Here is a 9,742-nt window from a genome sequence, read left to right as displayed (position 1 = left end):
AAACACTTGAATTATATGCTTCTATTAAAAGCATAAACAGAGCATTTAAAGTTAATAAAACACTTAATATGTTAACCAAAACTTCTGGAACTAAATGCTTATATTTAAAGCATATAAAAGGCATTTTTAGTAATTAAAATACACTTAATATTTTACTCAAAACATTTGAGTTGCATGCTTAAAGCATGTAGAGACCATGTAACCCACTAATACAGACCAGATAAACTAGAGTTTCAAGCTTAAACTGAACTGAACTTCAGCAGAACTTTTAAACACATTTAGTGCTATTTTTATTTTTCTTCATAATTATGCACTAGGATGCCCTATAAGCGGACAATGCTCACCTAGCAGGAGAATCAGTAAACACGAGTTAATAATATGACGGCAGCTGGAGCTAGCTGCAGCTATCAGACCTCTCTCTCCCTTCGCGCCTAATCGTCTGAGCCTCGTGCTCTCCTGCCTATGCATTCCTATGGGAGCTGCGTGATTTTGCCGTAAAGCAGACAGAACTGACATAAAGTGTGTAGTGTGTGTGAAAACTGCTGCGGTTTTCTTAAAGGGGCAGCGCTTAATTAAGGGGCAACCTTACATTAAATGTCTAGAAAACAGCTGGGTTACACACCCTCCCTGCTTTTAGACTCTTTGGCCCGTTTTCTGCGCTAGAAACGCGCACCCTCTCCGCTTTTAGACTCCTTGGCCTGTTTTTTTGCACTAGAAATGCGCACCCTCCGCTTTTAGACTCTTTGGCCCATTTAACAGTGGGCCAACTTTCATTCTATTTCTAAAATACCTTGTGGGCCGCTCCAAAAAAGGAAACCTTTTTAGTTTGGACCCCCCTGGGTTAGAGTGTTGAGACTTGAGAAGAGGTTATAACAGTTTAAATCTTTGTGCTAGACATGTCATTTTAGTGTCATTTACTTTTAGCAATTGGAAAACACTGTAACAAAAGAAATGATGTGTGAAGTGTGGAGGCCATATCTAGCCAATCATAATGTCAGTAGGACAGCAGAAAAGAAGGACAGCTGGACAGAATCTTCATTGACATAACAATCCTTTCTTTTCCTTCTTTAAGGGGAAACTCGCTTCATTTATAAAACAGAGGATAAAGAAGAGATGTTGGAGTGTGAAACAAACAAATGGCAGATAAGCACAAAATCTGACAACAGGATCGACCTGAGCTGCTCAGTGCAGTGTGAGACTGGTGAAACTGAGTTTGATGATTTAGAGAATCCCTCATTTTGCTTAAAGGATAAAGATTCTCAGTCTGGTCCTGATTGCTCACTGAGTGTAATGGAGAGTGGATATTATTCCTGTGTTAAATCTCTGGATCCTGAACGTTTCCTTTTCCCTTTTAAATCATCTCCCAACAACACCATCCAGTCTTACATCATCGCTGTTCAGAACTCAGACTGTGAGTAACTTTTTTATTTTCTCTATATTACCACTTTATTACTCTCTTAATAATAGAGGCTCTTTACCTGATGCTACAGAAGAACCACTTTAGTACCAGAAAGAATCATATTTATATATTAGAGATGAGAAGTGTGTAGTGTAAATATTCTATAAATGTTGACGAAACCTTTAATAGGTGTAAAAATGATTTACTAATTTACAGTTTATGCTCTCTAAAGAATCTTCTTTTGCTGTTAAAAATTAAATGAAAGCTTTAAAAAGACTAAATTCTTTATTACAAACACTGCACCATATTCTCCGGCCTTTCTTATGAAGAAAATTCATCTTAAAGTCCTCTTACACAGCTTTCCTGAATATTCTAATTTCTATTCTGTATTTTTTGCTTAGTTTTTCTCTCAGTATGAGAACAGAGCTGTTTAACACCGATGATCACTTTAAAAACACATCATTCATCTGAAGTTATTTTTTTATGATTTTTTTAAATATATTTGTAAAAAAAAAAACTTAGAAAGATGTTTTAAGATGAAAAGTGAAAGCTCTTCATTGTACAACTCAAAGAACTATTTGTTACACCTTAATTTAAAGATTTCAGTAATGATTTCCACATTTATCATGAATACATTGTAAATCTTCTATCTTCTTTTGTTTTTATTTGTAAACATTAATAACATTTAATTTAACATAAATTTAAATGTGTACACAAAACAAATTCCTAATATATGGAGTTTGGATTGACTGTTTTTAATAATCAGTATTTTCTCTGCAGTGACTGTTACGAATAACATAAACTTGTTGTTTTGTTTGTTGTTGTTTTTATTGCCCTCTGGCTATACACAGCATATTTGACAGCCGGTTAAACTGTAAATAAAAATTAAATTACAATATTTAGAATAACACTACAAATAAACACATATTTAGAAGCTTTCACAACAAACTCTCCGAATAAGACACATTCAAAGTTTTGTTAAATTAATCACATATAACTCTGGGATTTAAATACAACAAATAAACACTTTGCAATCTCCAAGCATTACATTTCCCAGCAAAATAAACCGTCAGTAAACTTAGCTTTATACTTTATCAAAAACAATTCGCTCACAAATCTTCAGTTAAACTCTAAGCAAAAAACAACAATACCTCAGATTACACAATAAGACCATGTTAGTGATCTAAACACAAATTAAACTAAATTTGTGCATTTCACCGAACAGTACTTCACTGTTGTACAAACATTGTAGTTTACATCTTCAGAACAACAAAAGTCTGTCTACCCATTAAACAAGTGATTAACATTAAATCAGATAAACTTACCACGCTGGGGCAATGTAGTTTAGGTTTTCAAGCGACAGGTTTAAGCTTTATTAGGTTAGTTTTCTTTGTGTGTCTCTGATGCTGAGAAGGCTATATTGCCTCCTTCCCCCTTGCTGCACAGAAAAATGTAAAAGAAATGTAATAAAGTGTGGAGCCCTCTAGAGGAAAGGAGTGATACCAACAGTGACGCTCGAGTCTGAGAGAAGATCTTCATCTTCAGTGAATGTAGCTGAAGGAGGATCTGTGATTTTAAACTGCAGTTTCAGCTTCAAACCAGGATACAATCTAAATAATTTTATTATTTACTGGATTAAAACTGTAGAACAGAGCAGCACCTGCATTTATTCTTATAATTATGATCAGAATAAAGTAACATACGGTCACCACTGTGATGAACCGCCGGACAAATTCAGATTTACATACCAATCTGACGGTCAGTTAAATCACAGCATTAAGATCAGTGAGGTGAAGAGTTCAGACAGTGGTCAGAACCGCTGTGCTTTACAGATGGACACAAGTGTTAGAGAGAGTAAATCTGTAGTAAACTGGAAGGTGATAGAAGACGTTACACTCAGAGTCTACAATCCCACACCTCCTCACTCTACTGACCAACCTGAGACCACCAAAACACCTGAGACCCCCGAAACACCTGAGACCACCAAAACACATGAGACCCCCAAAACACATGAGACCCCCAAAACACCTGAGACCCCCAAAACATCTGAGCAAAGATCTGGTAAGTTGACTCATCTACATGTAAACAAATACAGTATAAAAAAGATACCCTAATAAACACAGCATTTTAAACATATTTAAACATATGCACGTTTAATTAACTATATTGACAAATGGAGGTAAAAAGACTAAACACACAGCTAAAGAAAGTCATTTATTAACTGTAATTATAGAAATACAATTTCTAGTGCAGAAACAATTGAATGAAAATAAGGAATACAGTAGTGGGGTGGGGGTGGGGGGGGTTGCTCACAAACTTTATATTGATGGTTATTAAACTAATTAAACTAAAACAAACGTACTTTCTTCTCAAGTCTGTCAAGTCTGAAGTCAAGTCTGAAGTCTTTTAGCAGAAGTTAGAGTCTAAGTCTTTTAGCTGGTGTCCTAGTCAGATATGAAGTCTTTTAGTTTAAGTACAAGTTGAGTCTTAAGTGAGTCTTTAACTCAAGTCCCTCTCTGATTTATAATGCATTTTACCAGAGGTGGAAAAAGTACTGAAAGTGTAATTGAGTAAAAGTACCTTTACTTTGCTAAAATTCTACTTAAGTAAAAGTAAAAGTACCCATCTAAAAATCTACTCAAGTAAAAGTAAAAAAGTACTCAATTTAAAATTTACTTTGAGTAAAAGTTACATAGTTACTTTTAATTATTTGATCTAAAAAAGTAAAAACAAATCATAAATTAAATTGTTTTTAATGAACTATTATTGCACATAATAATTTGGATCTTTCAGGCAGTATTTGTTCAGAACACCTCATAAAACATTTTCAAGAACAAGTGCTATAGGTTTCTATGATCCAATTTTTTCTTTACTATTAAAAAGTTATGATCATATATGAGACTATAAACTGTAATGTTACAGTTTTACAGTTCATTATTATTTTTAACTTCCTATTGCTGTGCTTTGACTGATATTTACATGTTTTATTTTTAACATTTAAGCAGATTGTTTAATGATAAAATACTTACACCACATGCTTTCTCAGCTTTGATGTGGAAGTTTTGAAAGCTGACAGCTCTCTCTGGTGGGGCACATTTAGTATTGCATGAGGACGTTATTGCCTCGTTATTCCACACGCGAGCATCCGTTCCAATTATATATATATTTTTTTAAATTCAGACAATTGTTTTTTTTTTCCAGCATTTTTTTTTACTCAGTAATTGGGAGTTTTCCAATGTAGCAAAGTAAATTCAAAATGAACTTGAGTAAAAGTAAAATTACCTAATTTAAAAACTACTTTAAAAATTACAAATTACTCATAAAATGTACTCAATTACAGTAACTTAAGTAAATTCATTACTTTCCACCTCTGAATTTTACAATAGTCAGTTTGCCAGGCCCTGCTTCATATGAAGCAACAGAGCAAAACTGAGCTTAAGTTTATATTTAAGTTTATACTGAACTATGTATTTACGTCCTAAACACAGAATAATATCAAACATTTCAGTACTGGACACACAATGTTTTAAGATTTTAAACTCCAGTTATAAACAGTTTTAAACTTAGTGCTCTGCCTGTAACACAGGATCAGCTTTAATAATAAGAGCTAAACCAACAAACTTGATCTGAGTACAAGCAACAGTACAAACAAAAAACAAGACTGACCAAAACATTAGAGCCACAGTCCAAAAGGTATAAACAACAAACAAGAAAAAAGGGTCAAAATCAGAACAAAAAACATCCAAGAGAACAAAACTAAAGGGCAAGACAAAATCAGAGATAAAAGCCAAAAATAGATCATACACAGAAATAGATAAACAAAGAAATAACATTCAGTATGCAGCTAAAAACAGGGGCAATACTTCCGAAAAACAGACTGGTATATATACACGGAAAAACACCAGATAATACTCAGAAGACAGGTGAGGCTAATCTAACAATCAGGTGCTGATTGGCTGGCTGAGACGCATGACTGAGAGGAGCATTCTGGGAGTTGGAGTTTGTGAAGGTGGACAAGTCTGTAGAGGCATTGGAAGGTGTAACAGTAAAACTTGTTTACTGTAGAAAAACTGAAATATACAGGCATGCTTTTATTGCTTTTTAGTAAAATATAATATTATACTTTGTAATTAAAAAAATACTCAGAACAAATAATACTTCAATATTTTTAAGTTAAGTTTTTAGCTTTTATTTTTAGCTTTTATCATTTGCCCCCTTTTATAGAGGACTCAACCGTGGGCTCCCCCAGTGTTAAAGCAGTGATATAACAGAAAGAAAGAAAGACAGTGGTCAGACCCTTTATAAATGGCTCTAGTAATGCAGATGTGTTTGGGACCCGTGGTTCTCTTTTTTTACGGGATCCCATTGGCTGTGGGTAGCTGCTGCTTTTGACTCCCAGTCGCCAACTGGATCAAATATTCAGCATGCAACATATTGGCCGGGCGTCTGCGACTTGATGGTTATCACTCATCAACGGCGAGCGATCCCCGAGTTTTTGTCAGCGATCAACGAAAAACTTTCACCATCTGAAAAACCGGGCTACAATTGTGTAGTATGAACCTGGCATAAGGAAGATCAAGTTAATCTAGATCAGTCTCCGTCTGATAGAGGATGCTGTACCTTCACATCAACTGCTGCAGTTAAGAGTTACCTGTAGGACATGTGACTTAATTTTAGTACATTTTAGAACTGATAGAGAAATCTTTATTCATATTATGGTCTGATTCTAGGCTGAACTCGATTGGCTGATCTGAACATTGAAACAGCTGATTTCTAATATTTCTAATATATCTTCTTAAACCTCTTCCCAGAATCCTCTGCTTCTACACTCGTCAGGATCATTGAGCTCTGTGGATCTGTTCACTAAGATCCACTCACTTCAACAACCAACATCAAACTAAACTAATGTCTGATCTTTAAATAAGACAGACTCCACCTACATCCTCTCTAATCTTCTTCTAATCATCTGCAGCTGATTTAATTATGATTACATAATTATTATACATATATATCTTATGTATCTTACGTACTTATACATTTTTCTTTTTAGACAACAACTGTAGTTTTGTATTATATTTACTCTAGCTCTCAGTGCTGTTCAAATGAAGTTCAAAATATAGAGATTTTTTACAGGGTGTTTTAAAGTTTTCACACTTATTAATGTATATCTGGTTAAATTCTGTATAAATAATTTTTAACTGCCCTGGTTCTAATGACTCCACACATCTGTACACAGGTACTGACCCTCTGATGCCCTTGTACACTTCCTGGCCTGTATGTCTGGGTCTCCTGTTGGCTGTTTGGGTTGTTTTTGCGGTGATAAAGAGAAAGACAGAGACTGCAGGAGGTATTTATCCAGTATGAATCTGTATGTTCTGAACTTCTTACTGATGAACAGAACTAATGATGTGCTGTCTTTCTCTTTTCAGGATCTGAGGCTGTGGAGCTACAGAGGTAGGTGAAGACGCTCGTGTTAATATCTGTATGAAATGAATGAGATTATTGATTGTTTCCGTTATTGTGTCAGCTGTTCCTCATTTCTGCTCTTTGCTCTGCTGCAGTCTCTGAACTGGAGAAGAAAACCCTGAGATGGTGGAGAAACAGAGATTTTATTTTATTATATACTTTTAGCTTCTGTAGTTTAATGAACTGCAATGTTTCTGTATATTTACTAATATAATAATGTCATGATGAAATAATACAATGATGTAACAATGTTATGATGCAATGATATAATGATGCAATGATATAATAATGCCATTATGTATTTATGTATTAATGCAATGATGTCATGATGCAATATTGCAATTAGGTAATGATACTATGATACAACAATACAATGATGCAATGATGCATTAATGTAATTATGTAACGATGATATGATGCATCAATACGATGATGTCATGATGCAATGAGGCATTAATGTAATGGTGCAATGATGTCATGAAGCAATTATGTCATGATGCAATAATGCAGTGATGTAAAAACACGTTAATGTAACGATGTATGATGCAACAATGTAATGTGAAATCATGCAACATTTTTTCTCCCGTTTTTCACCAAGTTGTAAATTAAATAGAATTACTGTTCTGTAAGAGTAGTGGCTCAAATCGTTGAATTATGAATCAACTTTCATAGAATATTCAGACGCACTGCCTTTATACAGAGAAACAAAGTGAGCTGTAATCTAGTTCAGTGTTGCTAAAGATGAGTCTGATACTGATGATCATCTTTCTTCTTATCTACTTGCTCTAGGCTCCAGTTTAGATTTAGTGAGATTACCTGAAAATCAGGATTAAACACGATAGGAAACAAATAAAAAGCAGCTATTCTAGTCTTTCTTGTAATTTCTAATTATTTAGAAATGAAAAAAAATGTCTGTTAATGAATTTATCTCACATTCATGAGATATGCAAAAAGGACATTTGAGGAGTGCCCTGGAAATTGGGCCAAAAGTGCAATTTGACCATTTCATTCCAAGGTAATTATAAAAAAAGCCACAGTAATATTTGTTCTTCCTCAGGATTTTAACAGTCTGATTTGTTGTTTTTTAAATTGAGACAATTTTAAAACTAATGAGATGATGCCCTAAGAATTAGAACCTCTGTGCAATTTGACCATTCATGCTATTATTTTACATGCTCTGTTCACTTGTTCATTATGGAAAAAATCCACAGGATTATTTGTCGTTTTTTTAGGATTCTGAAAAAAAGTGTGAAAGTCAGTTTTTTTAAATTGGCTTAAAACTGATGAGACCAAATCAACCAAATCAATTGTATCATATTTATTCTTTCCAGTGTCATTATACAAAATATTATTATACAAAATATATCAATATACTTTTGGATTTTGACAGTCGAGGTACTGTATCTTACATTTGACATATTTCATTCTTCCTCTTATTGTTTTAATAATTAATATAGTATGGCTTTATATGGACACAGTCAACCTTTCCCTGTCCATGGCTGCATACACTGCACATGTGTATCCAGCCTTATCTTTCAGTGTCCCTTTTTTATTGAATATCACAATAAAAAAGTATAATATTTGTTTTTTTTGTTGCTATTATTTTACTTTTCTGACATATGTGTGTACTTGTGTGTGTCTGTTGTTGTTGTTGTAATGATTACAGCAGCTATGTGACCTGGCTTTGTATGGTCTGTTTAGTAAATGAACCAACCCTCAGGTAGCCCACAACTGAGTATGTGTCCTGAGTGCTAAATGCTAATGGCTAACTACACACAATGCAGCCTCCAGGCCCAAAGTGAAGTTAGTGTGATTCAGTGTTACACTGCGAATGGACATGGGCCTGAAAAGGCATCCAGAGTCAGAGACAGTAAGGTTTAAACATTTCCTAACCTTTAAAAAACACTTTTATTGTGGTAATTTCCACCTCTGCAGTGCCCTCTCAGGTTCAACTGTGCTATAGATTAGGATGATGAGAACACGGACACTCACAATATGCAAATCAGTCAATAAATAATACCGCCCTCTGCTGACGTCCAACTATCTGGGTCTCATTGGCATCAGAGGCACACTGCTGGAGCCTCAAAACCCATACATCACCCAGTGCCCCTCCCAAACTACCATTTTTTTTTTTTAGCTAAGGGTGGAATCAGCAAAAATCAGGAGGCTGGCTTGCTAGCTAATTATTTTATGGATATGGTTTTATTGAATGCAATTTATCATCACTTTAGTTATCTATCAGTACATAAGTCTAGCAATCCCCCAAATAGCCTTGCTCTTTCTGACCCAGCTTAACTCAGTATTCTTTTAGCCATCAGGGACCCTATTTTAACGATCTATAGCGCACTAGTTGATTGCTCTTTTCGCAGTTGGATTTAGGGGCGTGTCCTGTGTCTTTGGTATCTTATGGGCGCGAAAAATATGTCTTGCGCAGCTCCAACGGCGCAAAGGGTGTGTTTTAATTCCCTTAATTATTTATTGGGTGTGTTTTGGGCGAACCGTGATATAAACCAATCAGTGTGTCTAGATCCATCCCCTTTAAGAGGCAGCTGCGCTCTGACTTCTGTTCATTCCTATTTTAAGAGCGCATAAACTGACTGCGGGTCACGAATAAGGGAAGCAGCTGGAATAAGGGAAGTGTAATATTATTTTATTCTTTATTCTGTTTATTGTTTATGTAAAAACTGGGTTTGCAACACTGAATATTAATCAAGCAATCAACCATCATTTACACTGGAGGGGGACCTACCAATGCCACTGAGCATTTACAGTTTAGGGATTAAAAATATATATTTAAAAATTAGAAATAAAAACTGACTTTTACTATAGACAATTAAAATATATACGTAAAAAAGAAAAAAATAGGACATTTTTAAA

General features: G+C 34.7%; 1 long non-coding RNA gene across 1 annotated transcript; it reads left to right on the top strand.

Annotated features, from left to right (window-relative positions):
* The first annotated feature begins 5,950 nt into the window (after positions 1–5,950).
* Positions 5,951–8,911, top strand: LOC111191150 (uncharacterized). Its single transcript, XR_002649350.2, has 3 exons — positions 5,951–6,746; positions 6,829–6,853; positions 6,961–8,911. It is a non-coding gene; the product is annotated as an uncharacterized LOC111191150 (long non-coding RNA).
* The last annotated feature ends 831 nt before the right edge of the window (positions 8,912–9,742 follow it).

This window comes from Astyanax mexicanus, chromosome 23, assembly GCF_023375975.1.
Source record: "Astyanax mexicanus isolate ESR-SI-001 chromosome 23, AstMex3_surface, whole genome shotgun sequence".
In the NCBI taxonomy this organism is placed as follows: Eukaryota; Metazoa; Chordata; class Actinopteri; order Characiformes; family Acestrorhamphidae; genus Astyanax; species Astyanax mexicanus.
This window is presented reverse-complemented; position numbering and strand designations above follow the sequence as displayed.